Source organism: Phyllobates terribilis, unplaced genomic scaffold, assembly GCF_046119375.1.
Source record: "Phyllobates terribilis strain yellow unplaced genomic scaffold, ASM4611937v1 Scaffold_9__5_contigs__length_417890890, whole genome shotgun sequence".
Taxonomy (NCBI): domain Eukaryota; kingdom Metazoa; phylum Chordata; class Amphibia; order Anura; family Dendrobatidae; genus Phyllobates; species Phyllobates terribilis.
This window is the reverse complement of record NW_027362769.1, coordinates 379,486,600-379,506,008: the sequence shown is the minus strand read 5'-3', so window position 1 is coordinate 379,506,008 and position 19,409 is coordinate 379,486,600. Positions and strand designations below refer to the sequence as shown.

The 19,409-nt window shown below is 37.7% G+C and overlaps 1 protein-coding gene across 3 annotated transcripts in view; it reads right to left on the bottom strand.

Annotated features, from left to right (window-relative positions):
- GRAP (GRB2 related adaptor protein) overlaps positions 1–18,450 on the bottom strand; it is a 132,818-nt gene extending 114,368 nt beyond the window's left edge. For 2 of the 3 annotated variants that reach the window (XM_073648454.1, XM_073648451.1), the window contains exon 1: positions 18,317–18,448. The gene's annotated coding sequence lies outside the window, so the exon portion shown is untranslated. Of the gene's footprint in view, positions 1–18,316 lie in introns of all 3 variants that reach the window. The other variant, XM_073648452.1, reaches the window with a different exon arrangement.
- Positions 18,451–19,409: the final 959 nt, after the last annotated feature.

Below are 19,409 nucleotides of genomic sequence, written 5' to 3'. Positions count from 1 at the left end.
GGGATAGTATTATAGTAGTTTAATTCTTGTACATAGAAGCAGTATTACAGTAGTTATATTCTTGTACATAGGGAGCAGTATTATAGTAGTTATATTCTTGTACATAGGGGCAGTATTATAGTAGTTATAATCTTTTACATAGGGGGCCGTATTATAGTAGTTATAATCTTGTACATAGGGGCAGTAGTATAGTAGTTATATTCTTGTACATAGGGGGAGTATTATAGGAGTTATATTCTTGTATATAGGGGTAGTATTATAGTAGTTATATTCTTGTACATAGGAGCAGTATTAGTGTAGTTATATTCTTGTACATAGGAGCAGTATTATAGCAGTTATATTCTTGTACGTAGGGGACATTATTATAGTAGTTATATTCTTGTACATAGGGGGCAGTGTTATAGTAGTTATATTCTTGTACATAGGGCAGTGTTATATTAGTTATATTCTTGTACATAGCGAGCAGTATTATAGTAGTTATATTCTTGTACATAGGGGGCAGTATTATAGTAGATATGTTCTTGTACATAGGAGCAGTACTATAGTAGTTATATTCTTGTACATAGGGCAGTTTTATAGTAGTTATATCCTTGCACATAGGGGCAGTATTATAGTAGTTATATTCCTGTACATAGGAGCAGTATTATAGTAGTTATATTCCTGTACATAGGAGGCAGTATTATAGTAGTTATATTCTTGTACATAGGGGCAGAATTATAGTAGTTATATTCCTGTACATAGGAGGCAGTATTATAGTAGTTATATTCTTGTACATAGAAGCAGTATTATAGTAGTTATATTCCTGTACATAGGAGGCAGTATTATAGTTGTTATATTCCTGTACATAGGAGGCAGTATTATAGTAGTTACATTCTTGCACATAGGAGCAGTATTATAGTATTTATATTCTTGTACATAGTGGGCAGTATTATAGTAGTTATATTCTTGTACATAGGGAGCAGTATAATAGTAGTTATATTTTTGTACATAGGAGCACTATTATAGTAGTTATATTCTTGTACATAGGAGCATTATTATGGTAGTTATATTCTTGTACATAGGGGGCAGTATTATAGTAGTTATATTCTTGTACATAGGAGCAGTATTATAGTAGTCATATTCTTGTCCAAAGGGAGCAGTATAATTGTAGTTATATTCTTGTACAAAGGGGGCAGTATTATTATAGTTATATTTTTGTACATAGGAGGAAGTATTATTGTAGTTATATTCTTGTACATAGGAGAAGTATTATAGTAGTTATATTCTTGTACATAGGGGGCAGTATTATAGTAGTTATATTCTTGTACATAGGAGCAGTATTATAGTAGTTATATTCTTGCACATAGAAGCAGTATTATAGTAATTATATTCTTGTACATAGGGGGCAGTATTATAGTAGTTCTATTCTTGTACATAGGGACAGTATTATAGTAGTTATATTGTTGTACATAGGGGGCTATAATTGTAGTTAAATTCTTGTACATAGGGGGCAGTATTATTATAGTTATATTTTTGTACATAGGAGGAAGTATTATTGTAGTTATATTCTTGTACATAGGAGAAGCATTATTGTAGTTATATTCTTGTACATAGGAGCAGGATATTAGTAGTTATATTCTTGTACATAGGGAGCAGTATTATTGTAGTTATATTCTTGTACATAGGAGCAGTATTATAGTAGTTATATTCTTGTACATAGGGAGCAGTATTATTGTAGTTATATTCTTGTACATAGGAGCAGTATTATAGTAGTTATATTCTTGTACATAGGAGGCAGTATTATAGTAGTTATATTTTTGTACATAGGAGCAGTATTATAGTAGATATATTCTTGTACATAGGAGCAGTATTATAGTAGTTATATTCTTGTACATAGGGAGCAGTATTATAGTAGTTATATTCTTGTACATAGGGGGCAGTATTATTATAGTTATATTTTTGTACATAGGAGGAAGTATTATTGTAGTTATATTCTTGTACATAGGAGCAGGATTATAGTAGTTATATTCTTGTACATAGGGAGCAGTATTATTGTAGTTATATTTTTGTACATAGGAGCAGTATTATAGTAGTTATATTCTTGTACATAGGGGGCAGTATTATAGTAGTTATTTTCTTGTACATAGGAGGCAGTATTATTGTAGTTATATTCTTGTACATAGGAGCAGTATTATTATAGTAGTTATATTCTTGTACAAAGGCGCAGTATTATAGTAGTTCTATTCTTGTACATAGGGGGCACAATTATAGTAGTTATATTCCTGTACATACGGACAGTATTATAATAGTTATATTCTTGTACATAGGGGGCAGTATTATAGTAGTTATATTCCTGTACATAGGGGCAGAATTATAGTAGTTATATTCCTCTACATAGGGGCAGTATAATAGTAGTTATATTCTTGTACATAGCGGTAGTATTTTAGTAGTTATATTCTTGTACATAGGGGCAGTATTATATTAGTTATATTCTTGTACATAGGGGCAGTATAATAGTAGTTATATTCTTGTACATAGGGGCAGTATTATAGTAGTTATATTGTTGTACATAGGGGGCAGTATTATAGTAGTTATATTCTTGTACATAGGGGGCAGTATTATAGTAGTTATATTCTTGTACATAGGAAGCAGTATTATAGTAGTTATATTCTTGTACATAGGGGGCACAATTATAGTAGTTATATTCTTGTATATAGGGGGCACAATTATAGTAGTTATATTCTTGTACATATGGGCAGTATTATAGTAGTTATATTCTTGTACATAGGGGGCAGTATTAAAGAAGTTATATTCTTGTACATAGGGGCAGTAGTATAGTAGTGATATTCTTGTACATAGGGGGCAGTATTATAGTAGTTATATTCTTGTACATAGGGGCAGCATTATTGTAGTTATATTCTTGCACATAGGGGCAGTATTATAGTAGTTATATTCTTGTACATAGGGGGCAGTATTATAGTAGTTATATTCTTATACATAGGAAGCAGTATTATAGCAGTTATTCTTGCACATAGGGGCAGTATTATAGTAGTTATATTCTTGTACATATGGGCAGTATTATAGTAGTTATATTCTTGTACATAGGGGGCAGTATTATAGTAGTTATATTCTTGTACATAGGGGGCAGTATTATAGTAGTTATATTCTTGTACATAGGGGGCAGTATTATAGTAGTTATATTCTTGTACATAGCGGTAGTATTTTAGTAGTTATATTCTTGTACATAGGAGCAGTATTATAGTAGTTATATTCTTGTATATAGGGGCAGTATTATAGTAGTTATATTCTTGTACATAGGGGGCAGTATTATAGTAGTTATATTCTTGTACATAGCGGTAGTATTTTAGTAGTTAAGTTATATTCTTGTACATAGGGGCAGTATTATAGGAGTTATATTCTTGTACATAGGGGCAGTATTATAGGAGTTATATTCTTGTACATAGGGGTAGTATTATAGTAGTTATATTCTTGTACATAGGAGCAGTATTATAGTAGTTATATTCTTGTACATAGGGGCAGTATTATAATAGTTATATTCTTGTACATAGGGGGCGGTATTATAGTAGTTATATTCTTGTACATAGGGGTAGTATTATAGTAGTTATATTCTTGTACATAGGGGCAGTATTACAGTAGTTATATTCTTGTACATAGGGGCAGTATTATAGTAGTTATATTCCTGTACATAGGGGGCAGTATTATAGTAGTTATATTCTTGTACATAGGGGGCAGTATTATAGTAGTTATATTCTTGTACATAGGGGCAGTATTATTGTAGTTTTATTCCTGTACAAAGGGGGCAGTATTAAAGTAGTTATATTATTTTACATAGGGAGCAGTATGATAGTAGTTATATTCTTGTACATAGGGGCAGTATTATAGTCGTTATATACTTGTACATAGGAGCAGTATTACAGTAGTTATATTCTTGTACATAGGAGCAGTATTATAGTAGTTATATTCTTGTACGTAGGGGGCAGTATTATAGTAGCTATATTCTTGTACATAGGGGGCAGTATTATAGTAGTTATATTCTTGTACATAGGGGGAAGTATTCTAGTAGTTATATTCTTGTACATAGCGGTAGTATTTTAGTAGTTAAGTTATATTCTTGTACATAGGGGTAGTATTATAGTAGTTATATTCTTGTACATAGGGGCAGTATTACAGTAGTTATATTCTTGTACATAGGGGCAGTATTATAGTAGTTATATTCCTGTACATAGGGGGCAGTATTATAGTAGTTATATTCTTGTACATAGGAGCAGTATTACAGTAGTTATATTCTTGTACATAGGGGCAGTATTATAGTAGTTATATTCCTGTACAAAGGGGGCAGTATTATAGTAGTTATATTCTTTTACACAGGGAGCAGTATGATAATAGTTATATTTTTGTACATAGGGGCAGTATTATAGTAGTTATATTCTTGTACACAGGGGTAGTATTATAGTAGTTATATTCTTGTACATAGGAGCAGTATTACAGTAGTTATATTCTTGTACATAGGAGCAGTATTATAGTAGTTATATTCTTGTACATAGTGGGCAGTATTACAGTAGATATATTCTTGTACATAGGAACAGCATTATAGTAGTTATATTCTTGTACATTGGAGCAGTATTATAGTAGTTATATTCTTTTACACAGGGAGCAGTATGATAAAAGTTATATTTTTGTACATAGGGGCAGTATTATAGTAGTTATATTCTTGTACACAGGGGTAGTATTATAGTAGTTATATTCTTGTACATAGGAGCAGTATTACAGTAGTTATATTCTTGTACATAGGAGCAGTATTATAGTAGTTATATTCTTGTACATAGTGGGCAGTATTACAGTAGATATATTGTACATAGGAACAGCATTATAGTAGTTATATTCTTGTACATTGGAGCAGTATTATAGTAGTTATATTCTTGTACATAGGGATAGTATTATAGTAGTTTAATTCTTGTACATAGAAGCAGTATTACAGTAGTTATATTCTTGTACATAGGGAGCAGTATTATAGTAGTTATATTCTTGTACATAGGGGCAGTATTATAGTAGTTATAATCTTTTACATAGGGGGCCGTATTATAGTAGTTATAATCTTGTACATAGGGGCAGTAGTATAGTAGTTATATTCTTGTACATAGGGGGAGTATTATAGGAGTTATATTCTTGTACATAGGGGTAGTATTATAGTAGTTATATTCTTGTACATAGGAGCAGTATTAGTGTAGTTATATTCTTGTACATAGGAGCAGTATTATAGCAGTTATATTCTTGTACGTAGGGGACATTATTATAGTAGTTATATTCTTGTACATAGGGGGCAGTGTTATAGTAGTTATATTCTTGTACATAGGGGGCAGTATTATAGTAGTTATATTCTTGTACATAGGAAGCAGTATTATAGTAGTTATATTCTTGTACATAGGGGGCACAATTATAGTAGTTATATTCTTGTATATAGGGGGCACAATTATAGTAGTTATATTCTTGTACATATGGGCAGTATTATAGTAGTTATATTCTTGTACATAGGGGGCAGTATTAAAGAAGTTATATTCTTGTACATAGGGGCAGTAGTATAGTAGTGATATTCTTGTACATAGGGGGCAGTATTATAGTAGTTATATTCTTGTACATAGGGGCAGCATTATTGTAGTTATATTCTTGCACATAGGGGCAGTATTATAGTAGTTATATTCTTGTACATAGGGGGCAGTATTATAGTAGTTATATTCTTATACATAGGAAGCAGTATTATAGCAGTTATTCTTGCACATAGGGGCAGTATTATAGTAGTTATATTCTTGTACATATGGGCAGTATTATAGTAGTTATATTCTTGTACATAGGGGGCAGTATTATAGTAGTTATATTCTTGTACATAGGGGGCAGTATTATAGTAGTTATATTCTTGTACATAGGGGGCAGTATTATAGTAGTTATATTCTTGTACATAGCGGTAGTATTTTAGTAGTTATATTCTTGTACATAGGAGCAGTATTATAGTAGTTATATTCTTGTACATAGGGGCAGTATTATAGTAGTTATATTCTTGTACATAGGGGGCAGTATTATAGTAGTTATATTCTTGTACATAGCGGTAGTATTTTAGTAGTTAAGTTATATTCTTGTACATAGGGGCAGTATTATAGGAGTTATATTCTTGTACATAGGGGCAGTATTATAGGAGTTATATTCTTGTACATAGGGGTAGTATTATAGTAGTTATATTCTTGTACATAGGAGCAGTATTATAGTAGTTATATTCTTGTACATAGGGGCAGTATTATAATAGTTATATTCTTGTACATAGGGGGCGGTATTATAGTAGTTATATTCTTGTACATAGGGGTAGTATTATAGTAGTTATATTCTTGTACATAGGGGCAGTATTACAGTAGTTATATTCTTGTACATAGGGGCAGTATTATAGTAGTTATATTCCTGTACATAGGGGGCAGTATTATAGTAGTTATATTCTTGTACATAGGGGGCAGTATTATAGTAGTTATATTCTTGTACATAGGGGCAGTATTATTGTAGTTTTATTCCTGTACAAAGGGGGCAGTATTAAAGTAGTTATATTATTTTACATAGGGAGCAGTATGATAGTAGTTATATTCTTGTACATAGGGGCAGTATTATAGTCGTTATATACTTGTACATAGGAGCAGTATTACAGTAGTTATATTCTTGTACATAGGAGCAGTATTATAGTAGTTATATTCTTGTACGTAGGGGGCAGTATTATAGTAGCTATATTCTTGTACATAGGGGGCAGTATTATAGTAGTTATATTCTTGTACATAGGGGGAAGTATTCTAGTAGTTATATTCTTGTACATAGCGGTAGTATTTTAGTAGTTAAGTTATATTCTTGTACATAGGGGTAGTATTATAGTAGTTATATTCTTGTACATAGGGGCAGTATTACAGTAGTTATATTCTTGTACATAGGGGCAGTATTATAGTAGTTATATTCCTGTACATAGGGGGCAGTATTATAGTAGTTATATTCTTGTACATAGGAGCAGTATTACAGTAGTTATATTCTTGTACATAGGGGCAGTATTATAGTAGTTATATTCCTGTACAAAGGGGGCAGTATTATAGTAGTTATATTCTTTTACACAGGGAGCAGTATGATAATAGTTATATTTTTGTACATAGGGGCAGTATTATAGTAGTTATATTCTTGTACACAGGGGTAGTATTATAGTAGTTATATTCTTGTACATAGGAGCAGTATTACAGTAGTTATATTCTTGTACATAGGAGCAGTATTATAGTAGTTATATTCTTGTACATAGTGGGCAGTATTACAGTAGATATATTCTTGTACATAGGAACAGCATTATAGTAGTTATATTCTTGTACATTGGAGCAGTATTATAGTAGTTATATTCTTTTACACAGGGAGCAGTATGATAAAAGTTATATTTTTGTACATAGGGGCAGTATTATAGTAGTTATATTCTTGTACACAGGGGTAGTATTATAGTAGTTATATTCTTGTACATAGGAGCAGTATTACAGTAGTTATATTCTTGTACATAGGAGCAGTATTATAGTAGTTATATTCTTGTACATAGTGGGCAGTATTACAGTAGATATATTGTACATAGGAACAGCATTATAGTAGTTATATTCTTGTACATTGGAGCAGTATTATAGTAGTTATATTCTTGTACATAGGGATAGTATTATAGTAGTTTAATTCTTGTACATAGAAGCAGTATTACAGTAGTTATATTCTTGTACATAGGGAGCAGTATTATAGTAGTTATATTCTTGTACATAGGGGCAGTATTATAGTAGTTATAATCTTTTACATAGGGGGCCGTATTATAGTAGTTATAATCTTGTACATAGGGGCAGTAGTATAGTAGTTATATTCTTGTACATAGGGGGAGTATTATAGGAGTTATATTCTTGTACATAGGGGTAGTATTATAGTAGTTATATTCTTGTACATAGGAGCAGTATTAGTGTAGTTATATTCTTGTACATAGGAGCAGTATTATAGCAGTTATATTCTTGTACGTAGGGGACATTATTATAGTAGTTATATTCTTGTACATAGGGGGCAGTGTTATAGTAGTTATATTCTTGTACATAGGGCAGTGTTATATTAGTTATATTCTTGTACATAGCGAGCAGTATTATAGTAGTTATATTCTTGTACATAGGGGGCAGTATTATAGTAGATATGTTCTTGTACATAGGAGCAGTACTATAGTAGTTATATTCTTGTACATAGGGCAGTTTTATAGTAGTTATATCCTTGCACATAGGGGCAGTATTATAGTAGTTATATTCCTGTACATAGGAGCAGTATTATAGTAGTTATATTCCTGTACATAGGAGGCAGTATTATAGTAGTTATATTCTTGTACATAGGGGCAGAATTATAGTAGTTATATTCCTGTACATAGGAGGCAGTATTATAGTAGTTATATTCTTGTACATAGAAGCAGTATTATAGTAGTTATATTCCTGTACATAGGAGGCAGTATTATAGTTGTTATATTCCTGTACATAGGAGGCAGTATTATAGTAGTTACATTCTTGCACATAGGAGCAGTATTATAGTATTTATATTCTTGTACATAGAGGGCAGTATTATATTAGTTATATTCTTGTACATAGGGAGCAGTATAATAGAAGTTATATTTTTGTACATAGGAGCACTATTAAAGTAGTTATATTCTTGTACATAGGAGCATTATTATGGTAGTTATATTCTTGTACATAGGGGGCAGTATTATAGTAGTTATATTCCTGTACATAGGGGGCAGTATTATAGTAGTTATATTCTTGTACATAGGAGCAGTATTATAGTAGTCATATTCTTGTCCATAGGGAGCAGTATAATTGTAGTTATATTCTTGTACAAAGGGGGCAGTATTATTATAGTTATATTTTTGTACATAGGAGGAAGTATTATTGTAGTTATATTCTTGTACATAGGAGAAGTATTATAGTAGTTATATTCTTGTACATAGGGGGCAGTATTATAGTAGTTATATTCTTGTACATAGGAGCAGTATTATAGTAGTTATATTCTTGCACATAGAAGCAGTATTATAGTAGTTATATTCTTGTACATAGGGGGCAGTATTATAGTAGTTCTATTCTTGTACATAGGGACAGTATTATAGTAGTTATATTGTTGTACATAGGGGGCTATAATTGTAGTTAAATTCTTGTACATAGGGGGCAGTATTATTATAGTTATATTTTTGTACATAGGAGGAAGTATTATTGTAGTTATATTCTTGTACATAGGAGAAGCATTATTGTAGTTATATTCTTGTACATAGGAGCAGGATAATAGTAGTTATATTCTTGTACATAGGGAGCAGTATTATTGTAGTTATATTCTTGTACATAGGAGCAGTATTATAGTAGTTATATTCTTGTACATAGGGAGCAGTATTATTGTAGTTATATTCTTGTACATAGGAGCAGTATTATAGTAGTTATATTCTTGTACATAGGAGGCAGTATTATAGTAGTTATATTTTTGTACATAGGAGCAGTATTATAGTAGATATATTCTTGTACATAGGAGCAGTATTATAGTAGTTATATTCTTGTACATAGGGAGCAGTATTATAGTAGTTATATTCTTGTACATAGGGGGCAGTATTATTATAGTTATATTTTTGTACATAGGAGGAAGTATTATTGTAGTTATATTCTTGTACATAGGAGCAGGATTATAGTAGTTATATTCTTGTACATAGGGAGCAGTATTATTGTAGTTATATTCTTGTACATAGGAGCAGTATTATAGTAGTTATATTCTTGTACATAGGGGGCAGTATTATAGTAGTTATTTTCTTGTACATAGGAGGCAGTATTATTGTAGTTATATTCTTGTACATAGGAGAAGTATTATTATAGTAGTTATATTCTTGTACATAGGTGCAGTATTATAGTAGTTCTATTCTTGTACATAGGAGAGAATAGACTTGTTATTGTGAGCTCCCAGCAGGGCGGAGGCATGGCTTCTGACCCAGGTGGAGGGGAGGGGAGCTGGGCTGATGATCCAGGGAAAGCCCCTGGCCTGGAGTCTGGCCTGCAGCCTGCACCTGATGGTAATCGGAAGCTGGAGATGGTGGCTGATGAGTCTTCTAAACCTGCTTGTTATGTTGGAGGATTAAATGATAAAGTTACAAGGCAAAGTTTATTTAAGCTGGAATTGCAAATCAGCAAACTAAAAGAAGAAATTAAGAAAGAGACTGATCTTAAGGTAAAACTGATGAAGTGTGAGTGTCTGGATGATTGCAGCCGAGAGCTGCTGATCAGGAAAGAAAAACTGGAGAAAGGTTTAAACTCTGTGCCCAGAAAGGAGACTTGGGCTAAAGAGAAAAAGAAAGAATCCAGAGCCCAGTCTGTGAGCAGAAAACGCTTTATTGGGAATAAGTACATTAAATATAAAACTGTGTACAGCATTGTGGAGCAAGGAAGCCCAGTGAGAAGTGCTGCACTGATATCAGGGGCACTATGTGAGGGGTCCGAGACACTAGAAAATGCTGCAGAGGAAAGTGTTCCAGCAAACGAGGGGTTAACTGCAGTGACCTCTGTATGCAGCAATGAAGTGAGCACAGCTCCCGAGAGTGAGAAAGAAAGTGCACCCTGTACTGATACTGTGAGTGAGACCCCCCTCAGCGCTGTGAGTGAGACCCCGCTCACTGGTGCTAGTGAATGTCTGTCTGGAACAGATAATACAAATATTATAATGGACTCTGAACCCTCCATGTCAGAGAATGGAGACAATACTGTGCAGCAATCAGTGGTAGATCTGGGCGTTGTTGCAGCACAGTCAGGTGTCAGTAATCATAGGACTGGGGAGAGCTCCAGCACTGATCCTCCAGCAGCGGTGGAGATCTCCAGCACTGATCCACCTGCGGCTGGGGAAAATTCCAGCACTGATCCACCTGCTGACCATCAGTTCAGGAGACTGTTCTGTAATGTCACCAGACCAGTGAACCCCCCAAACGCAGTCAGGATAAAATGCGTCTGAGGTCTACGCTCTGATCCATATCCCATCCAGCAGGATCTATGACATCAGCTTTAAGCTCCAGTGCGATCTGGATTTGTTCTGGAAGATCTATAATGACACCAGAGAAGATAAGATCTGGGATCATCTGCATTGTATCCAGCTGTCTAAGCCGCAGGAGATAACGGCCACTGTCCTGTTCCAGTCTGAGGTGGTGGCGGTGGCGGATCTGCAGCACTGGCTGAACCAGCAGTGCATAGTGAGAAGTCATCCCGACAAGATCTATGATGAGGAGCAGATATGGAATGGAGGATATACAGTGAAAATCCAGCTGATACAAGAGAGCGGTGTGACCAGACACCTGCCGCACTCCTTCTACCTGGCCTCAGAGAGGGGGATCTGCTACTACCCAGGTCAGCCACGGCTGTGCCATAGATGTGGGGGCCGGCATCTCGCCATAAACAGCTCTCGTATCACATGCTCATTGTATGACCTGACTGTCCACATAAAAGACAAATGCACAGGACCCGTCATCTGTAATCTGTGCTCAGAACCAGGGCATACGTTCCAGGATTGCCGGTATGCAGAACACAATAAATATAATGGCCAGACCTCCTCAGAAGTTATTCAGGAAGATGTCACCAGAGGTTCTGATGTCCCAGAAGCTGGTATGGATGAGGACAGAAGTCACAGTATCAGTGAACCTGCCCCAGAGTCTGAGGTACTAATGGATGCTGCAATTTGAGCCGACAATTTGTTAGCGGATATCATGTTGCATTTGGAGAGTCCCTGTGTGCCCAAACATTGGAGCTCCCCCACAAGTGACCCCATTTTGGAAACTAGACCCCCCAAGGCACCTATCTAGATTCATAGTGAGCACTTGGAACCCCAGGTGCTTCACAAATTGATTCATAAAAATGAAAAAGTGTTTTTTTTTTCACTTTTTCATTTTTACGAATCAATTTGTGAAGCACCTGGGGATTTCAAGTGCTCACTATGCATCTAGATAGGTGCCTTGGGGGGTCTAGTTTCCAAAATGGGGTCACTTGTCGGGGAGCTCCAAAGTTTGGGCACAGAGGGGCTCTCCAAACGCAATGTGGTGTCCGCTAACAATTTGAGCCGATTTTCCATTCAATTTGTTAGCGGATACCATGTTGCATTTAGAGAGTCCCTGCGTGCCCAAACATTGGAGCTCCCCCACAAGTGACCCCATTTTGGAAACTAGACCCCCCAAGGCACCTATCTAGATGCATAGTGAGCACTTGGAACCCCCAGGTGCTTCACAAATTGATTCGTAATAATGTTGGGCACACAGGGGCTCTCCAAACGCAACATGGCGTCCGCTAACAATTTGAGCCGATTTTCCATTCAATTTGTTAGCGGACACCATGTCGTGTTTGGAGAGCCCGTGATGTGCCTAAACAGTGGAGCTCCCCCACAAGTGTCCCCATTTTGGAAACTATACCCCTCAAGGATTTTATTAAGGTGTATAGTGAACATTTTGAACCCAGAGGTACGGCACAGAATTTGTTTACATTAGGTCATCATATTGAATAAGTTGTCATTATTCTTGAGCGCAAGTGCTCGCTACTTGAGTTTGCATCGGGTACTCAGGTATGCACCATGTACAGCGTGTGCTCGAGTGACATGCTCGAGTCCCTGCTCCGCATGTTTCACGGTTATTAGACACCCAAAAAAAAACATGCGGGGATCGCTCGTGCATGGCAGGCAATCCCCGTAAAGTTTTTTGGCCGCGAAGCATATGGGGCAGAGACTCGAGCATGTCACTCAAATACCCACGATACTCAATGCATACCAGAGCACCCGATGCAAACTCAAGTAGCGAGCACTTGCTCTCAACACTAGTCGCCATATCGTCATCTTTTTTTCTTACTTTTGAAAAAAATCCCAACCCCAGCCCTAGCCCTAGCACAACCCTAGCCCTAGCACAACCCTAACCCTAGCACAACCCTAGCCCCAGCACAACCCTAGCCCCAGCACAACCCTAGCCCCAGCACAACCCTAGCCCCAAACCTAGCCCAATCCTAACCCAAGAGTTTATTTTTGACGCCGTTCCTTGTGCGGTATAAGTGATTAGACGACTTTATTCTTCGGGTCGGTGTGATTACAGCAATGCCAGAGTCATATGGGGTTTTTATGACTGACAGCTGTCACACACTAAAAGACGCATTTTTTGTAAAATCTAGTTTTTGCATCGCCATATTTTGAGAGCTATAATTTTTCCAGATTTTGGCAGACAGTCATGTGACGGCTCGTTTTTTGCGGGATGACTTGACGTTCTTATTGGTGCCATTTTCAGGCACGTAACATTTTTTGATCGCTTTCTATTCCGATTTTTGGGAGGCAGAATAAACAAAAACCAACAATTCAGGAATTGTTTTTTTTTTTTTTTTTTATTCTGTTCCGCGTGTGGTAAAATTGATGAGGTAGCTTTATTCTTCGGGTCAGTACGTTTACAGCGGTACCACATTTGTATCATTTTTCTATGTTTTGGCGCTTATACACAATAAAAGCTATTTTATAGAAAAAAATATTTTTTAGTATCGCTTTATTCTGAGAGCTATAACTTTTTTATTTTTCGGCTGATGGAGGTGTATGGCGGCTTGTTTTTTGCGGGACGAGATGACGTTTTCAGCGGTATCATTTTTATTTATATGCGTCTTTTTGATCGCGTGTTATTCTACTTTTTGTTTGGCGGTATGGTGATAAAGCATTGTTTTTTTTTGTTTTTTTTTACCGTGTTCACTGAAGGGGTTAACTAGTGGGACAGTTTTATAGGTCAGGTTGTTCCGGACGCGGCGATACCAAATATGTGTTCTTTTATTGTTTTTTTTTTGTTTTTTTTATAATAATATTTATTGATGGGTACATTATATTTTTATTTTTGGTGTATTATTTTTTTTATTTTTTTATAATATTTTTGCACATTTTTTTTTTTTTTTCCCACTTTCACACAGTTTATACACTTTATTACTTTGTCCCACTCTGGGACTTTCACTTTTTTTTTTCTGATCGCCTGCATGGCACAGGAATGGAGCACCATCCCTATGCCATGAAGGCTGTCAGAAGTGCACAGTGTGAAGATTGCTTGGAGATGCACTGCGCATGTCCAAGCAATCTTCCTGCTCTCTGGTGACCCGGATGTTGTCATGACGACATCGGGTCGTCATGGCAACACCCGGGAAGCCTTTGCAGACTGCGCTGGAAGCCGGAAGAGGAGGTGAGTATCGCCGATCACCTCCCCTTGCCCCCGCAATGCCGCGATCGACTTCGATCGCGGGGGTTAATGTGCTGGGAGCGGTGCAGGACCGCTCCCTGCACATAGTACCGGGTGTCAGCTGTGACAATCAGCTGACACCCGGCGGCGATCGCGCCCGCACAGCCTGTGTGCGCGCGCGATCGCAATGACGTACTAATACGGGTCTGGCTCTTAAGTCCCAGGGCACAGACGCGTATTAGTACGTCAGATGTTATTAAGGGGTTAAGGGCCAGATCCAGCAGTTTGTGTCCGTGTGGTCAGTAGGGGACCCCATCAAGAGAATCTCAAGCCGACTAAAGAATAATGTTTCTTGGTATGGTGTCCATGTAATAAGTAAGGTCATTAGATGGAGGATCCTGTATGAGGACATCAGGCAGCTCAGTAGGAAGGAGCTGTATAAGAACGTTCTGTCATCTCACTTTAGTGTCCATGTACAACTGAGGGGCGCCCCAAGTATAAGTGTAAAACAGGCTGCAAAAAATGTGCTAGATCCCAGAGTCCCCCCTCATATGAGAGACGTGACGTGGCTGGGGCTCCATTGTAAGATGTACGTCAGAGACAACCTAAAGTGCAGGAATGTATCAGACAGATCCTGTCCTAGAGAAGAGTGTCCCCATATACAGGAGACCATGGAACATCTGCTTCTAGAGTGTCCCTTCAGTATGCAGGTATGGGAGTGTGTGTCCTTGTCCCTAAAGTTACCGCACCTGGTGGGACAGTCGTATGGTCAGCTGCTGTACGGAGACTTCCAACCTGAGCTCAGGGCGTATAACAGAAGCTCACTATATGTAATAAATGTGGTGACCATCTATCATCTGTGGTGGGCACGGTGCTGCCTGCTCATCAATATGGAGGTCCTGTCCTGTGATACTGTCAGGTATAAGATCCTGGAAAGTCTCAAGTCAGTGTATAAGAAGGATATAAAGATTAACTCAGGTAATGTGAACTGGAGGAACATTCATGTAGCCGGATTTATCAATGTTAGCTAATATTGTGTAAGTGATGTAACAACACAGTATTTATTTTCTGTAATATTTATTATTTTGTGATTTTAATGTAATTATTCTGTAATATTTGGATGTCAGTTTTTAAATAAAAAGATCTTTATAGTAGTTATATTCTTGTACATAGGAGCAGTATTATAGTAGTTATATTCTTGTACATAGGAGCAGTAGTATAGTAGTTATATTCCTGTACATAGGGGGCAGTATTATAGTAGTTATATTCTTATACATAGGAGCAGTAGTATAGTAGTTATATTCTTGTACATAGGGGGCAGTATTATAGTAGTTATATTCTTGGACATAGGAGCAGTATTATAGTAGTTATATTCTTGTACATAGGGGGCAGTATTATAGTAGTTATATTCTTATACATGGGAGCAGTAGTATAGTAGTTATATTCTTGTACATAGGGGGCAGTATTATAGTAGTTATATTCTTGTACATAGGAGCAGTATTATAGTAGTTATATTCTTGTATATAGGAGCAGTATTATAGTAGTTATATTCTTATACATAGGAGGCAGTATTATAGTAGTTATATTCTTGTACATAGGAGCAGTATTATAGTAGTTATATTCTTGTACAAAGGGGCAGTATTATAGTAGTTATATTCTTGTACATAGGAGGCAGTATTATAGTAGTTATATTCTTGTACATAGGAGCAGTATTACAGTAGTTATATAGTCACATACATAGTCACTCCTATGTGTGATCTATCCTGAAAACTGCCTTGTTCCTCCATGCAATGCTCTGCAGCCTTTCACTGGTATATATTTCTCCCTCCTCTACATTGTTTAATCCATGATACTTTAAGGTCATCACACTTACTTTAAAATTTTATGATCCATGTAGAGTTGCCAGTCTGTTTTTTTGGTTTCCTGCAGTTTATGGTCTCCTGTTGTCTTAACCTAGTGATTGATTGCTAATGAGTTAAATCTGTGTAGATCTAAGCAGATACGTCCCTATATATTGAGACATAGTCAAGGGGCAGCATTTATGCGGGGGCATTTATGCATATAACATTTATGCATACTTTATCGAAGTGCCATAATTTATCAAAGTGCCGCGGCAGTTAGAAGATAGCAGTTGGACAGGGCAGGAGACAAATAAGACATGCAAGACAATTAAACAAACTTGCTTCCAGGTCATCTTTTTGGCAAACAGTATTCACCATTTGTATCTGTGCCATTTATATTCTGGCTGCTACAATCATCCACATCCACCCTTCTCCCACAAATTCTGCACACTTCATCCATATTAACCCCTCTCTCCTCTCTTCTCCTATGTACAGTTGTCATGCTCTCTTCACAATGTTATACCACGCAGATCCATTCATTCCCACCATACAACACAGGAAACGCTCTCACAAATCACTCAACCATCTGCTCACTCTCTGTATCTTCCTTCTATTAGTCGCAGGTGATATTTCTCAAAACCCAGGACCCTCCAGTAATAATAACACTAACGCTTTCCCTGTTACATTCAGAAACCCTGCTAATCTCATAATATTCCCTGCATATCTTCTGTCTCATTTGACTGTGCCCTTTGGAATGCGCACTCAGCATGTAATAAACTCTCTTACATCCATGACTTTTTCCTCTCTAATTCCCTCAACCTTCTGGCTCTCACTGAAACCTGGATCCAGCAGTCGGACACCACCGCCGCGGCAGCTCTCTGCTATGGTGGCCTACACTTCTCTCATACCCCGCGACCTGACAACAGATCAGGGGGAGGTGTTGGTCTGCTTCTTTCAACAAAATGTACTTTTCAGGTTATCCCCCCTGTACCCTCCCTTATCTTCCCGTCTTTTGAGGCCCACACAGTAAGACTCTACCGGCCCTTCGCCCTGCGAGTGGCGGTTGTCTATCGCCCTTCAGGTCGCCCCCGTCAATTCCCGGATCACTTTGCTGCCTGGCTTCCAAATTTTCTATCCTGCGACATCCCCACGATAATCATCGGAGATTTTAACATCCCAATTGGCGAGTCACTTTCCCCATCTGCCGCTCACCTTTTATCACTATCCTCCTCCTTCGGCCTTTCACAGCTTGCTAATTCTCCTACACATGAAGACGGGAACACATTGGACCTGATCTTCTCCCGGCTTTGCTCAGTACATGACTTTACTAACTCTCCCCTTCCACTCTCTGACCATAATCTTCTTTCATTCTCTGTCAAGAACTGTGACTCTACTCAAGACACTCCCACCGTCCACACTTATAGAAATTTACGCGCCATTAACACCCAGAAATTTATAAAAAGGTTTCAATCCTCATTGGCCCCAATCTCCTCCCTATCATGTCCCGACTCTGCATTGAAGCATTATAACAAAATAATGCTATGCGCCCTGGATGAAGCCGCACCTCCTACACAAAGAAAAATTCAGAATAGACGGCGACAACCCTGGCACACGCCTCAAACACGTCTTCTCCAGAGGTACTCCAGGTGCGCTGAACGGCTGTGGAGAAAATCAAATCTGCCTGAAGATTTCCTCCATTATAAATTTATGCTGAAAACATATAACTCTGCGCTTCACCTCTCCAAACAAACCTACTTTAACAACCTCATCATCTCACTTTCCAATAATCCTAAACGACTCTTTGACACGTTTCATTCTCTCCTCAATCAAACAACACAGGCCCCGACCACCGACCTCAGCGCTGACCATCTGGCCAATTATTTCAAAGAAAAAATTTACCATATCCGACAGGAAATTTTCTCCCAATCCCCAAATGTTATGCATGCTCTCCCCCGCCACATTGTATCCTGCTCACTTTCTGACTTCGAACCAGTCACGGAAGATGAAGTGATCAGGCTCCTTGCATCTTCTCGCCCTACCACCTGCACCAGTGACCCTATTCCCTCACATCTCCTTCAGTCCCTTGCTCCAGCTGTCACCACTCACCTAACAAAAATTTTCAACCTTTCCCTCTCATCTGGTATCTTTCCCTCTTCTTTTAAACACGCCAGCATACAACCATTACTTAAAAAACCATCCCTTGACCAGAACTGCACGGCCAACTACAGACCTGTTTCCAATCTTCCCTTTATCTCTAAACTCCTGGAACGTCTGGTCCACTCCCGTCTCATCAACTATCTCTCAGACAACTCTCTTCTTGACCCTTTACAATCTGGTTTCCGCTCTTTACATTCTACTTGAATCTGCCCTCACTAAAGTCTCTAATGATTTACTAACAGCTAAATCCAAAGGTCACTACTCCCTGCTGATTCTCCTGGATCTCTCCGCAGCATTCGACACTGTGGATCACCAGCTCCTCCTCACTATGCTCCGCACTATTGGCCTCAAGGACACTGTTCTCTCCTGGTTCTCCTCCTACCTCTCTCACCGCTCCTTCACTGTGTCTTTTGCCGGCTCCTCTTCCTCTCCCCTTCCCCTTATTGTCGGGGTCCCTGAAGGATCAGTCCTAGGCCCCCTTCTTTTCTCCTTATACACCGCTCCTATTGGACAAACAATCAGCAGATTCGGTTTTCAGTACCATCTCTATGCTGATGACACCCAATTATACACCTCTGCTCCGGACATCACCCCTGCATTACTACAAAAGACCAGTGATTGTCTTTCTGCTGTGTCTAACACTATGTCCTCCCTCTACCTAAAACTGAATCTGTCAAAAACTGAACTACTTGTATTTCCTCCCTCCACTAACCTACCTGTGCCCGATATTGCCATTTCTGTTTGTGGCTCGACCATTACTCCCCAGCAACAAGCCCGCTGTCTTGGGGTCATTTTTTATTCAGATCTTTCTTTCACTCCTCACATCAAATCACTCTCTCGTTCATGTCATCTACACCTCAAAAACATCTCAAGAATCAGGACTTTTCTCACCTTTGACTCGGCAAAAACTCTTACTGTAGCTCTTATTCATTCTCGTCTTGACTATTGCAACGCTCTACTAATCGGTCTCCCTCTTACTAAACTCTCCCCTCTCCAATCCGTCCTTAACGCAGCAGCCAGGATCATATTCCTCGCCAACCGCTACACCGATGCCTCTTCCCTGTGCCAGTCATTGCATTGGTTGCCCATCCAATATAGAGTTCAATTTAAACTTATCACTAGTGTTGAGCATTCCGATACTGTAATATCGGGTATCGGCCGATATT